Source organism: Schistocerca americana, chromosome X (assembly GCF_021461395.2).
Source record: "Schistocerca americana isolate TAMUIC-IGC-003095 chromosome X, iqSchAmer2.1, whole genome shotgun sequence".
In the NCBI taxonomy this organism is placed as follows: domain Eukaryota; kingdom Metazoa; phylum Arthropoda; class Insecta; order Orthoptera; family Acrididae; genus Schistocerca; species Schistocerca americana.
Genome location: NC_060130.1, coordinates 738,100,382 through 738,115,127, shown reverse-complemented (window position 1 = coordinate 738,115,127; position 14,746 = coordinate 738,100,382).

Here is a 14,746-nt window from a genome sequence, read left to right as displayed (position 1 = left end):
GCCAAATTAATTACAGTAAACACATATTTAGATTCACCAGTTACAGCTCAGTATTTTAGAGCCAAATCGGCTCGACCAATCTTCTTATGGCATGGATAGGCGGGTCATGACATAATTCTCTCTCAGCGGTGATGGAAATTGCCTAATTACTGCATGGTGCTGGGCATATTGGCGCCATCGCCAACGACAGTTACTTTCCCACTCTTCGGGGAGCTGAAAAGGTGAAACATTATTATATGAGCAGCTCAGAGAGTATAGAAATGACTTATTTTGCTAGATTCTCTGTTTTAGATATAGCTATTGTGAGCAGTACGTACCTTAACATGTATGTTTTGACATTGTGGTCGTTGCAAACAGATCGTAGTATAATGCTTTTGTTGGCTTTATTTCGTATTTTCACGTTTCGCGAGGAAAAAAAAGAAAAGAAAAAGATCTGAAGTTACAGTCGTTTCGGTAAACGTTACATACTGGAGCCTCCTCTGACTTTTCGTAATTTATGTACGATATGATACAAAATATGCATCAAAATACTCCTGTGAATATCTGCGATGCTCTGGTTTCCGCCATAAGAAACTCAGTGACAGCTCTCTGTTTGGGACGCACCTCCGTAACAGATGCCATTTTGGAAGTTACCTAAAGCGCCGCCACCTATCGGAACATCATGAAACTATAGGGACTGAACTGGGATTATTCTCCGATGTGTCACAAAGTAGTCCACATTGCTTCAACAGAAACTCGCCGAGAAAAAAGAAAGTGTGGCATTATTTACAGAAAGCCCCTCGTTTATTTTAAAGTGAATATTAAGTATTTGTGAACAAACTATAAAACTGTTTACTCCTTCGACCACAAATACAATAGACTGGTCCTGACGTCATTTTCGTGGCTCCAATATCTCTGGGCTAAAGTCACGTGAATGTTGGCAAAACATGGTTATTTCGTGTTGCGCTTATGGCTGTACTCAGCGTTTTTTCGGGGGAAATGGCATTACATTTCACGTGTGTTTCTATGATAGTGAAGATGCGGTTATTGAAATCTGCTGATGTAACTTTTATACGTTTTTTACATTTGAAATAGAGTATCACGTAAATTAAAGTGTTGAAAGTGATGCCTGTAAAGTCAGAATCATATTACATTTTTGAAAGTATCTATGATAATTCGGATACAGAAGTAAGTATAACTGTTTCTCATTCCTACTCATAGGTTCCCTAAGGATGAAAACCGAAGGCAGCTTTGGATACAGGCCCTGAAACGGAAAAACTTTAAGCCATCTGCACATACGCGCCTTTTTGTATATGCAAGTGAGATTATAATAAGGTAAGAGTACCTATAGTCGACACATGAAGAGAATTTTTTTCTACATTCTAATACTATTAAATAAATGTAGGCTCCAATATTATTTTCTGAAACTTCAAAGTCTCACCTTTCATCTAAAATATCATTTTTTTTAAACTGATAGTTTAAACTTTTGTAAAAATAGTAGGAACTGAACCTTTGAAGTGCACCTAAAATTGATACTCTAAAATGGACCTGCTCCTAAAGTCGACAATTTTGGCACCTACAGTTGACATAACTCCCATATCCCATTTTATTTTATAAGTGACTAGAGCTCAAAACGCGGCGAATCCATTGTTTAAAGTTTTGACACGAGCCCACTCTAACTTTTTAAAAGAATTTTAACGACATTTTACTTTAATTGGTAGTTTATAGTAATTTCATCCCGCTGCCCACCAGAGGGGTGTTCGAGTTATTTGTTAGATTTTATAAATGGTACTGTGAACAAATCTAGCTCATATTGGCAGTCAATTGAGAAATGTGGGTAAAATGCGATACAAACTTAGGATGGCAGACCGCTTATTTGAAATCCCGCCACGTTTTGCCAACAGTAACGTGGTTTATGTTGGAGCCACACCAGCCCTATAGCTTCTGCACAACAAGGCCAGTCTACTAGTATCTATGGTCGAAGGTTTACCCACTATATACTATAGCTTTTTGTTAGTAAGTCACAATTTTCCAACTGAAACGCACTGAAATTTGATGACAGTCTTGTGTGCGATGTGGATCGAAATCTGTATTTGCAAAGAATGCAAGGAACAGTGGGTATAAAACACGTGCTTTCATCACCTGACGTTTTTAGAAGTTTTTCAGGAATGGTACACTCCACCAAATATCATTTAAGGAGAAAAGATTATAATTTCTTCTACTGAAAGCTCTTTGTTTTACTTTTTTGGGAAGTGGCAGTATGGACCAAAACAAGAAAAAAATGACCAGTAAACATGGGCTCTAAAATGCATTAACAGTTATGAGCATTTGTTCGTTAGAAGAGCTATGTTTCAAAGTAGCGAAGATGAAAAAGTGCTCATAGCTCTTAATGTAAGCATTTTAGAAAACATGTTTACTGCACATTTTTTTCTTGTTTTGGTCCATACTGCCACTTCCCAAAATATGGAAAGCAAAGAGATTGTTGTAAAAGAGATTTGTTTCACAGTATCGACAATGAAAAATTGCTCGTAGCTCTTAAGGTATGAATTTTCAAATGGTTCAAATGGCTCTGAGTACTATTGGACTTAACATCTGAAGTCATCAGTCCACTAGAACTTAGAAATACTTAAACCTAACTAACCTAAGGACATCACACACATCCATGCCTGAGGCAGGATTCGAACCTGCGACCGTAGCTATGCATTTTCGACCCTATGTTTACTGAGACTTTTTTGCTTCTAGTATCGTTTACTTTCAACTGTATGCGTTTACGCCATTAATTATGATACACCCTGTATAATTGGTGTTTTTGACAGACGAATGTACACTGAGATGACAAAAGTCACGGGATAGCCAGATGCGCATATACAGATGTCGGTAGTATCGCGTAAGGTATAAAATGGCAGTACATTGATGGAACTGTCTCCCGGATGATGCCCTCTCTCCCTCCATTTATCCCTCCTATCAACTCTGATCCTCACCCCCCTCCTTTCCTCCGTCTTTTTCCTGATCTGCCTCTCCCCCCCTTCCATCCTCTTTTTTCCACACCTACCCTCCCTCTGCCCCCCTTCTCACCTCCGAGTCCTTTTGCATTTCCCTCCTCTGCCTTTTCCCATTCCCTCTCGCGTCTCCACTGCCCCTCCCCCCCTCCCCCTATGAGTTCTCTACCTCTTTCGGTTCCCCCCTTTTCGCTTTTCCTCTCCTCCCCTCTGTTTTCCCCCTCATCTGTTCAATTCCCCCCCCCCCCCCCCCATCTGACTTTGCTGTGGTGTGTCATCTTTGTGCTGACATTTTAGTGCTGTGTTTACAGTGAGTGTTCAGTGTTGTGTGTCTTTTCTGAAGTGTTGCAAACGGACATCATACTGTCGCTGGGTGTAATTTTTATATCTCTTGCGAACAGAAACCAGACTGTCGCCATGTTTTTGAATTGTCTGTCTACTATGTTACGTGTCTTCTTCCTGTGTATTTGATTAGCATTGCCACACGTTTTTATGTTTTAACTTTCTACAATTTTCCGCCGTTTTACAATTTAAGTCACCGTTCTATCGCCTGCTTTTATTGTTTATTATCTTCTTCTTACGTTTTAAAAAGTCTGTAGGATACAGAGCAGCGTACTAAGCTGCTGCCAGCCCGCCCCCTTAGAGGGAATCTAAATTCAATAAAGGAAAAAAAAAGTCGAGCTGTCATTTGTATACAGGTGATTCACGTAAAGCAGTTTCTGATGTGATTATGGCCACACGACGGGAATTAACAGGATTTGAACGCAGAATGGTACTTGAAGTCAAGGAACACCGCGTCAACCTGAGTGTCGTTGTCGACGTCGGTGTGAATCTCACGGAGGATCAGAGCGAGAAGAGTTTCGCTGGTTCTCTGTTTGCAGAATCCATGTTGATTTTTATAGAAGAGATTTCTATTCCCCCAAAATGTCATAATTCTTGAAACTTCCTGGCAGATTAAAACTGTGTGCCCGACCGAGACTCGAACTCGGGACCTTTGCCTTTCGCGGGCAGGTGCTCTACCAACTGAGCTACCGAAGCACGACTCTCGCCCGGTACTCACAGCTTTACTTCTGCCAGTACCTCGTCTCCTACCTTCCAAACTCTCATTCTGGTCATAATTCTTGATCATAAAACATGTTCCACAGTTCTAAAACAGATTGACGTCAACGATAGAGGTCTATAATTGTGCGCATCCGTCCTACCGTCCTTCTTGAAAAAGGAAAAGACCTGCGCTTTTTTCCAGTTGTTAGGTACTCTTCATTGTTCAAACAATCTACCATAAATCAATGTTAGAGGGGGAGCAAGTTCTTTCGCATAATCTTTGTAAAACCTTATAACTGTCTCATCTGGTCCTGACACCTTTCAACTACTAAGCGATTGTAGTTGTTTTTCTGTTCCGCGATAGGTTATCTCAATATCCGACGTGTCGACGTTCGTACAACGAATGAAAGGAGGGGCCATGTTAAGATCGTCTTCGGCGAAACAGTTTTGGAAGACCAAATTCACTATTTCAACCTTCTCTCTGTTATCTTCCGTTTCGATGCCAGTATGGACACTGAGTGAATGAATAGATGATTTTAACCTGCTTACTGATTTTATGTGCGACCTAAATCTCTTAGTGTTTTTACTCAGATCGGTTGACAAAATTTTACTTTCGGAGTCGTTGAACGTTTCTCTCATTGGTCTCTTTACGCTCATTTTCGCTTAGTTCAGTTTTTGTTTGTCATCTAGGTTTTTACTTGTGTTTCATCTGGGAAGAAGTTCTCTTTGTTTACGTATCAATTTTCTAACATGGGTATTAAACCATGGTTGGTTTTTCCACCCCTTAAGACCTTACTCGAAACATACTTGTCTGTGGCGTATTGCACGATGTCTTTGAATTTTTTTTCTATTTGTTCTCCACATTTTCGTCCTCATCACCGGAAATATAATGCTGACTGTTTCGTTACTCTGAAATTTGTATCATGTCACTTTTGCTAGGCAAAAAAATCTTCCTTTCTTTCTTAACATTCTTCGTAAGGCACGTTGTCATAAATGCTATCACAGCCTTGTGATCGCTGATACCTTCCTCTACGTTAACTCATTCGATAAGTTCAGGTCTGATTGTTGCCGGGAGGTCTAAGACATTATCCTCTCAGATTGGTTCTCTAACTATCTGCTCAAATAAATTTTCGTAAAAGGCATTCAGAACAATGTCACACGAATCCCTGTCTCTGGCAGCAGTTTTGATAGCATGACACTCCCAATCTATACTTGGCAAGTTGAAGTCACCCCCTATTACAACGTAACGATCAGGAAAATTATTAACGATATTGTGCAAGTTCTGCCTGAAGCGCTGTATCACTAGAGCTCCTGTCCCAGGCTGTCTATAAAAGTATTCAATTACCATTTTTGACCGATCTTTTGTACTTCACTTCAGACAGATTAATTTACAATGGGACTCGTTGATAACCTTGCTCGATTTTATCGAATTCCTTACGGCAGTAAATACACTACCACCACTGGTGACTAATCTATCCTTACGATAAATATTCCATTCTGAACTTAGGATTAAGTTGTTATTAACGTCCGGTTTCAACCAACTTTCTCTTCCTAACACTAGCTGAGCAAGTGAAACAATTTCTGGGGCCTTTCCTTGGATGTTCCTGTAGTTTACAAGCATCACATTAACCTCTGCTGTCTCTGTTCAGCGCGCGAAGAATTTTGCCTGCTGATATTGTGGCTAATTTATCAAGCAAATCCTCTTTGATCCCAAGAGAGGGGTTCTCTAATCTAGAAGAGCCCCATGAGCACGTCGCACTACTCTACTACCCTAGCAGACGCTTCCTACTTGTGGTGTACTACTCACCTATTAAATGAAACACTACACTTCTCACACCGTAGTTGAGGTCGATAAATTCGAATCCGCCACCGTCGCAGAGTCGTCTGGGCCTCTGGTTTAGATATGCCTCTCTGCTCCAAACAAGAGGACCGCGATCAGCCCTGGATTAGATGTTGCAAATAGACAGCTTAGCCTGCACCCCGCGTGCTTGCTAGTTGCCTTCCCCAAATCGGCCATCCACCGAAAGGAGCCGAGGTTTCCATCAGAATCCAAGCGGTAGGTGTCATTCGTGCCACTATATGCAGGGAGGAACCCGTGGTCTCGGGGTAGCGTCTTTGATTCATAATCAAAAACGTCTTGGGTCCCGGGTTCGATCCCCGCCACTGCCTAAATTTTGATAAATAATCAGCATTGGCGGCCGAAGACTTCCGGCATAAGAAGTCAGCCTCATTCTGCCAACGGCCTTGTCAAAGAGGGCGGAGGAGCGGATAGAGGTTCAGGGCACTCTCTTGTCCTAGGGGTGGGAAATTGCCCCTAAAGGCGGAAGAATCAGCAATGATCAACGACATGAGGATGCAGAAGGCAATGGAAACCACTGCATTAAAGACACGTAACGTGTATCCACAGGACATGCGGCCTGTAATTGAAGAAGTGTCATGATGATCTCTCCATTGGCAAAAGATTCCGGAATAGTCCCCCATTAGGATCTCCGGGAGGGGACTGACAAGGGGGAAGTTACCATGAGAAAAAGATTGAATAATCAACGAAAGGATAACGTTCTACGAGTCGGGGCGTGGAATGTCAGAAGCTTGAACGTGGTAGGGAAACTAGAAAAGCTGAAAAGGGAAATGCAAAGGCTCAATCTAGATATAGTAGGGGTCAGTGAAGTGAAGTGGAAGGAAGACAAGGATTTCTAGTCAGATGAGTATCGGGTAATATCAACAGCAGCAGAAAATGGTATAACAGGTGTAGGATTCGTTATGAATAGGAAGGTAGGGCAGAGGGTGTGTTACTGTGAACAGTTCAGTGACCGGGTTGTTCTAATCAGAATCGACAGCAGACCAACACCGACAACGATAGTTCAGGTATACATGCCGACGTCGCAAGCTGAAGATGAACAGATAGAGAAAGTGTATGAGGATATTGAAAGGGTAATGCAGTATGTAAAGGGGGACGAAAATCTAATAGTCATGGGCGACTGGAATGCAGTTGTAGGGGAAGGAGTAGAAGAAAAGGTTACAGGAGAATATGGGCTTGGGACAAGGAATGAAAGAGGAGAAAGACTAATTGAGTTCTGTAACAAGTTTCAGCTAGTAATAGCGAATACCCTGTTCAAGAATCACAAGAGGAGGAGGTATACTTGGAAAAGGCCGGGAGATACGGGAAGATTTCAATTAGATTAGATCATGGTCAGACAGATATTCCGAAATCAGATACTGGATTGTAAGGCGTACCCAGGAGCAGATATAGACTCAGATCACAATATAGTAGTGATGAAGAGTAGGCTGAAGTTCAAGACATTAGTCAGGAAGAATCAATACGCAAAGAAGTGGGATACGGAAGTACTAAGGAATGACGAGATACGTTTGAAGTTCTCTAACGCTATAGATACAGCAATAAGGAATAGCGCAGTTGCCAGTACAGTTGAAGAGGAATGGACATCTCTAAAAAAGGCCATCACAGAAGTTGGGAAGGAAAACATAGGTACAAAGAAGGTAGCTGCGAAGAAACCATGGGTAACATAAGAAATACTTTAGTTGATTGATGAAAGGAGGAAGTACAAACATGTTCCGGGAAAATCAGGAATACAGAAATACAAGTCGCTGAGGAATGAAATAAATAGGAAGTGCAGGGAAGCTAAGACGAAATGGCTGCAGGAAAAATGTGAAGACATCAAAAAAGATATGATTGTCGGAAGGACAGACTCAGCATACAGGAAAGTCAAAACAACCTTTGGTGACATTAAAAGCAACGGTGGTAACATTAAGAGTGCAACGGGAATTCCACTGTTAAATGCAGAGGAGAGAGCAGATAGGTAGAAAGAATACATTGAAAGCCTCTATGAGGGTGAAGATTTGTCTGATGTGATAGAAGAAGAAACAGGAGTCGATTTAAGAGAGATAGGGGATCCAGTATTACAATCGGAATTTAAAATAGCTTTGGAGGACTTACGGTCAAATAAGGCAGAAGGGGTAGATAACATTCCATCAGAATTTCTAAAATCATTGGGGGAAGTGGCAACAAAACGACTATTCACGTTGGTGTGTAGAATGTATGAGTCTGCCGATATACCATCTGACTTTCGGAAAAGCATCATCCACACAATTCCGAAGAAGGCAAGAGCTGACAAGTGCGAGAATTATCGCACAATCAGCTTAACAGCTCATGCATCGAAGCTGCTTACAAGAATAATATACAGAATAATGGAAAAGAAAATTGAGAATGAGCTAGGTGACGATCAGTTTGGCTTTAGGAAAAGTAAAGGGACGAGAGAGGCAATTCTGACGTTACGGCTAATAATGTAAGCAAGGCTAAAGAAAAATCAAGACACTTTCATAGGATTTGTCGACCTGGAAAAAGCGTTCGACAATATAAAATGGTGCAAGCTGTTCGAGATTCTGAAAAAAGTAGAGGTAAGCTATAGGGAGAGACGGGTCATATACAATATGTACAACAACCAAGAGGGAATAATAAGAGTGGACGATCAAGAACGAAGTGCTCGTATTAAGAAGGGCGTAAGACAAGGCTGTAGCCTTTCGCCCCTACTCTTGAATCTGTACATCGAGGAAGCAATGATGAAGATAAAAGAAAGGTTCAGGAGTGGGATTAAAATACAAGGTGAAAGGATATCAATGATACGATTCGCTGATGACATCGCTATCCTGAGTGAAAGTGAAGAAGAATTAAATGATCTGCTGAACGGAATGAACAGTCTAATGAGTACACAGCATGGTTTGAGAGTAAATCGGAGAAAGACGAAGGTAATGGGAAGTAGTAGAAATGAGAACAGCGAGAAACTTGACATCAGGATTGATGGTCACGAAGTCAATGAAGTTAAGGAATTCTGCTATCTAGGCAGTAAAATAACCAATGACGGACGGAGCAAGGAGGACATCAAAAGCAGACTCGCTATGGCATAAAAGGCATTTCTGGCCAAGAGAAGTCTACTAATATCAAATACCGGCCTTAATTTGAGGAAGAAATTTCTGAGGATGTACGTCTGGAGTACAGCATTGTATGGTAGTGAAACATGGACTGTGGGAAAACCGGAACAGAAGAGAATCGAAGCATTTGAGATGTGGTGCTATAGACGAATGTTGAAAATTAGGTGGACTGATAAGGTAAGGAATGAGGAGGTTCTACGCAGAATCGGAGAGGAAAGGAATATGTGGAAAACACTGATAAGGAGAAGGGACAGGATGATAGGACATCTGCTAAGACATAAGGGAATGACTTCCTTGGTACTGTAGGGAGCTGTAGAGGGCAAAAACTGTAGAGGAAGACAGAGATTGGAATACGTCAAGCAAATAATTGAGGACGTAGGTTGCAAGTGCTACTCTGAGATGAAGAGGTTAGCACAGGAAAGGAATTCGTGGCGGGCCGCATCAAACCAGTCAGTAGACTGATGACCAAAAAAAAAAAAAAAAAAAAAAAAAAATGCAGCCGGTCGACCCCAGTGAGCTCCATAGTCGTCGGCAGGGTCCCCTCCACATCACGCACGAGACTCCCCGGCAAACATGCCGAATGCATACAGGCAAACTTTCCCGCTTTACCTGTTATTTTCCTGAGGTGCTCCATCATCTGCCTAGCATCGGAGCTCCCAATGAGAAGCATACCCACACTCTACACTTGTCCGGACTGGGCAGGAAAATCAGCCGCTGGCCCAACAGGAGGCATGCCGTGCTGGCTCATAGTCATCATCAGCACAGGCTAGCACCTCGTACCTGTTGCTGAGGCGTAGGGAGGCAGCCGCGAGACTGCTCCCTCTTTCGTTTTGAGCCCAGTGACACGCGAACTCACCTCTGTCTGCCATTCACTCTTGAGTGAGGAAGGAACAGTCAGATGCTGCGTTTCAGAATATACAGCGACACCAGGGTCACCAGAGGATTCCAGCGTCACCAAAGGTGTCGCAGGTCTCGTCGCCAGCGCCCCGATGTCGCCGCAACTTTCAGCGTTAGGCAGAGCATGTAGACGGTAGTCAACGCAGCTTCCAGCTGTTTGCTGACAGCAGCCAATTCTCCTTGTGTCCACTCACAACAAGCACTGTCCTTAGCCATATCGTAGTGTGTAAAAAATAGATATAAGAGCTCAAATGGTGCTGCTGGGTTTGGAATGTACGCAAAATATAACAAAGAGAATAAAGAAACGCTAAAAACTGCATCGCAGCTTTCTCACTACACCCTGAGACGGCAGGCTCTTAAACAGAAGTAAATTTCTCCGCTGAAGTGGATGTATCTACAGTTATCTGTAACTAGAAACTCTGCTTACCCAAAAGCTACCGCACGAGGTAAGTATGCAAAGTGGAATGCACTGATCTAAACCATATGCTGTGTAATAGACTGAGATTTAAACTTAGTGGCGTGACGTGGAGCTTCTGTCAGCGGTCAGATTACTCTACGAAACCGCCTTACACAAGGATAACCACAAAGATTTCTGCAAAAACAAAGCTTAGAGCAATTTGTTAACCACTAGTCTACACAGCGCTAACGGCCCTGCTGCAGTGGTAACTGCGGTTCCCGTCGGATAACGGAAGTTAAGCGCTGTTGGGCTGGGCTAGCACTTGGATGGGTGACCATCCGGTCTGCCGAGCGCTGTTGGCAAGCGGGGTTCACTCAGCCCTTGTGAAGCAAACTGAGGAGCTACTTGATTGAGAAGTAGCGGCTCCGGTCTCGTAAACTGACATACGGCGCGGCGGGGAGAGCGGTGTGCTGACCAGATGCCCCTCCATATCCGCATCCAGTGACGCCTGTGGGGTGAGGATGACACGGCGGCCGGTCGGTACTGTTGCGCCTTCATGGCCTGTTCGGACGGAGTTTAGTTTTAGTTTTAGTTTACACAGTACAACATACACGTATGGTTGACTTCTTTGCAGAAGTACTTGAAAAAAAAAAAAGAAAAAACAAACTAAACTAAATTACTGAGTATCAGAGTATCAGACAACTGGTGCTGCTGCTGCTACCGCTGCTGGCGCGCCCTCTCGGATCGACGTCTGCCGGTACACCTGTTCTGTCGTTAATACGTAAGAGATGTGGTTTCATTACTATATTATTTTGCAAGTGTGAGATTGAGTTTGACATTGGGAAGCCCTCCGTTGTAAAAAATTGAATTGTTAAATTCAATGCACTTTTCCTCAGCGATTACTTTTACGAGTTGTATTAGTTCTTCCGTGTCGGTATTTTGGATTTCTGGGGTTCATGTCGGTTGTTGTTTTATGAAGTCGATTGTATCACCGAGCGGGTTTGAAGTGTTCACATATTTAACACAAAAGGATATCACCCTGCAGTTGGTGGGTTCAAAAGAAGTGGTTCAAATGACTTTGAGCACTATGGGACGTAACTTCTGAGGTCATCAGTCCCATAGAACTTAGAACTACTTAAACCTGACTAACCTAAGGACATCACACACATCCATGCCCGAGGCAGGATTCGAACCTGCGACCGTAGCGGTCGCGCGGTTCCAGACTGTAGCGCCTAGAACCGCTCGGCCACCCCAGCCGGCAGTTGGTGGGATGTTTGTAACTGTTACGTTTCTGATTAATACTATGGAGTTTTATATTCTTCTATTATTGTCTAGTTTGTAATGTTCAGATAAGTATTAGTGTGCGAACATTGTAATGTGGTATGTGTAAATACTCTTGAAACTGATGACTGGTCCCATAGAACGTTTTTCTTCAATAAAGTTACACAAAGACGCGTGTTAGGAAATTCCTACCGTAAACGGAACCTTAACAGAAATGAGAAATAGTAATCAGACTACGGGCCATATACAATACCTTAATAGAAATCAGAAACACTGAACAGACTATTATAACGAAAATTTGACTGCTACTGTACACGACGCTGCACCCGTCCTCATAATGCACAAGTAAAATAAATAAACATTCTAACGAATAGACAAATGCCATTGACAGATTGACAACCGATAATGAATCATCACCAGAAAACAGACAGACAACATAGCAACCCCGATTATCAGACACTGAAAACGAATTTGAAATGACGTATTCTCTCTTTCTCTCTCTCTCTCTCTCTCTCTCCCTCCCTCCCTCTCGCTCCCCTATCCCTCCTCTGTCTCTGTTAATCGTGTCATCAGATTCGTACACATATGCATTAACACAGCACAGAGACTAATTACTCAGGAATCAGTCGCAGTAACAATATTTGTTTAATTGAGGTTGCTGACCCACTTCAGCGCTATGGGTTGGGTACTGATTCACAAAATAACAGTGGAAATTAGTAATTTAGATGCTCTGTTCAATAATTAAGCTGGATCTATCAGCGTATTGCAAACTTTAGTCATGTTAGGGTTACTGCAGTTCACTGTAACGCATGCTCTGCGATAAAAAGCAGTGATGTGATGGATGTTAGCTGCAAACAGGAATGAGGCTGCTATAGAGAAATATTGCACGCCACGGATTCATGTCGTAGCTTAGACCGATGTACTGATTAAACTTTATGGCTGTAAAGGAGGGTACAATTACGTAAGTTAGAAATTATCTAGACCATAACACTACGGGGGCGGCAGTCACCTTCAGATATCAGATATCAGTTTTAAACAATGACAGCTTTTTATGTTAAATATGCTCTATTCTAACCCTCAGGTGAATACATTATTTTACATAGTTTAAAAAAACTTACGGGGAATTCCCTTGGCTGCGCTTCCTGCTACAGGGTTCATTTCTTCAGTTGGAAAAACCAGTTACAAATTATATGTAAAATATCAAACAGTAGTGCAGAATTCATAAACAACATCCAGACTACACACAGTCACTTATGCAGTGTAGAAAAATAATATTACTACAGCACATACTAATGATTACCTTACGTATATAAATAAAATCAAAAAATAATAAAAATATCTGTAGAGACGGGAAGTCCCAACAGCATCAAATGGAACGCCCAGCCGAATAAAGGATCCTTCTATCGAGGGAAACACCACAAAATGTTACAAAAATGGTAGTTCACAACGAGAAAAATTTCTCGAGAGGTTCCATTTCCCACTCAAGTCTCTCGCCTGTCTTCCAATTTTGGTGAAGATTCAGAGTCTACAAGGACAAGGAACACTCTGCCAACGCAACAGTCGAAGCATTTTATAGCAGTTTCTTGTTTTCGTATTACTAAACGTAAAACTTGATTCTTAACTGTGTTCTGTTCACTATTTGTCTATAAGTAAACCAAATTAAGCGGTAAATAAAACGTAGCCCATGAAACCTGCCTAAGCCGATATCTATATCGGTTTTCCTCTCATTTCGAACTGGTGAATTTCGAACCTGGATATACAGTGAAATTAAATGATTTAAAATTTCGTACTTTCATTTACAGTTATTTTCCGTGTTTAGTTGCTCCTTTTGCTAATGATGAAGGATGTTATTGAAGCAGGCACCAAAATGATACTCTGCAAACTGCGAGGTTGTCTTTATTTTCGAGGCAAGCTTCATTTTCAGTTTCGGAAGTAGAAAATACTAAACCTGTTCCCGGAAAATTAATATCCTGAGACAGAAACGAACAACTCGGAGCCAAACGCCTTTCCAACGTAGGCCGGAAACTGGACTCCCCAGCCACCAGAAGCTGATTACGGAAGCCAAGGGGAAAGCGCCGGCGTTCTGGTCCAAGAACTGCAGCACTACTGTGAGGTTGAAGTACACAGGAAAAACACCAAAGGAAGAACAAAAAAATTCGCACCCATGCTATAATTACAATTACACTGGAACAGCTGTTGTAAAATACGTACCGAGGCCATGTAAAAAGATTCTGGGGTAAATGTACAGTGAACCCGAAAGTGTCTGCAGATAACTCATGTCCTTTATGCTGTCAAGGTATTGGAGGATGAGCAGTGATAAAAAGTAAATCGGACCTGTTGTTTTAATCCCTCTCCGCACATCAACAGTCTGTCTGCCTAGGCGAATGTTAAAATATAACCTCTAGGGCAGTGGTTCCCAACTTGGAGGTGATTACTCCCTGAGCGGTAAAATGAAAATTTTTAAGCAAAAAAAAGCAAAAGGGTTCGATTGTTTTTCGGTCACAAAACTAAATTGTTTATAAAGGTAATTAGTATTATCTCTTTTCATCAGACTGTAATACTGGTTACGAAAGTTACCAGTAATTGCATTTTTTAACACATGACACAGTGTGGTGGAGGTTAGTTTATGAAACAAATGTATGAACTACAACTACTCCACTTACCGGTACTTCACCCACAAGACACATACTTTGCACTTTGTATCATCCATCCATGACAGTGAAATTCATATACATCTTACATGCTAAAATATCTCATGAGAATGCCTTCTTTGAATTGTACATGGTGACCGCAATGGATCATAAATTGCTTTATTAGTCACTTCGTAACAGATAAATGAAATAATTGACAGCATGATACAACAGTAACTGTGTAATGGCTGCTACATTGCAGTGAGGACTACACAATATTTATTATTTTCGATTATTCCCATTTAACGAGAGCGTTTGAACTTGACTTCCTTTATGATTGTTTATGTTTTTTCTGAGCCCAAATTTTCTTCATGTGTTCACTGTGTTGTTTCTTTCGCTCCGATGTCCATTTGAATCCTGGTCTCTTCTGTGTTGTGGTGTCAAATTTATGTTTTTTGATGATGTTTCTGAATTCAGTTCTATTTTCTGCATCGTTTACTGTTATGTGTACTCGGCTGAGGTCCTCTTCAAGTTCTTTTATCCATTTCGTTTTTCCTTTGCCTGAGTTGATGACTTTA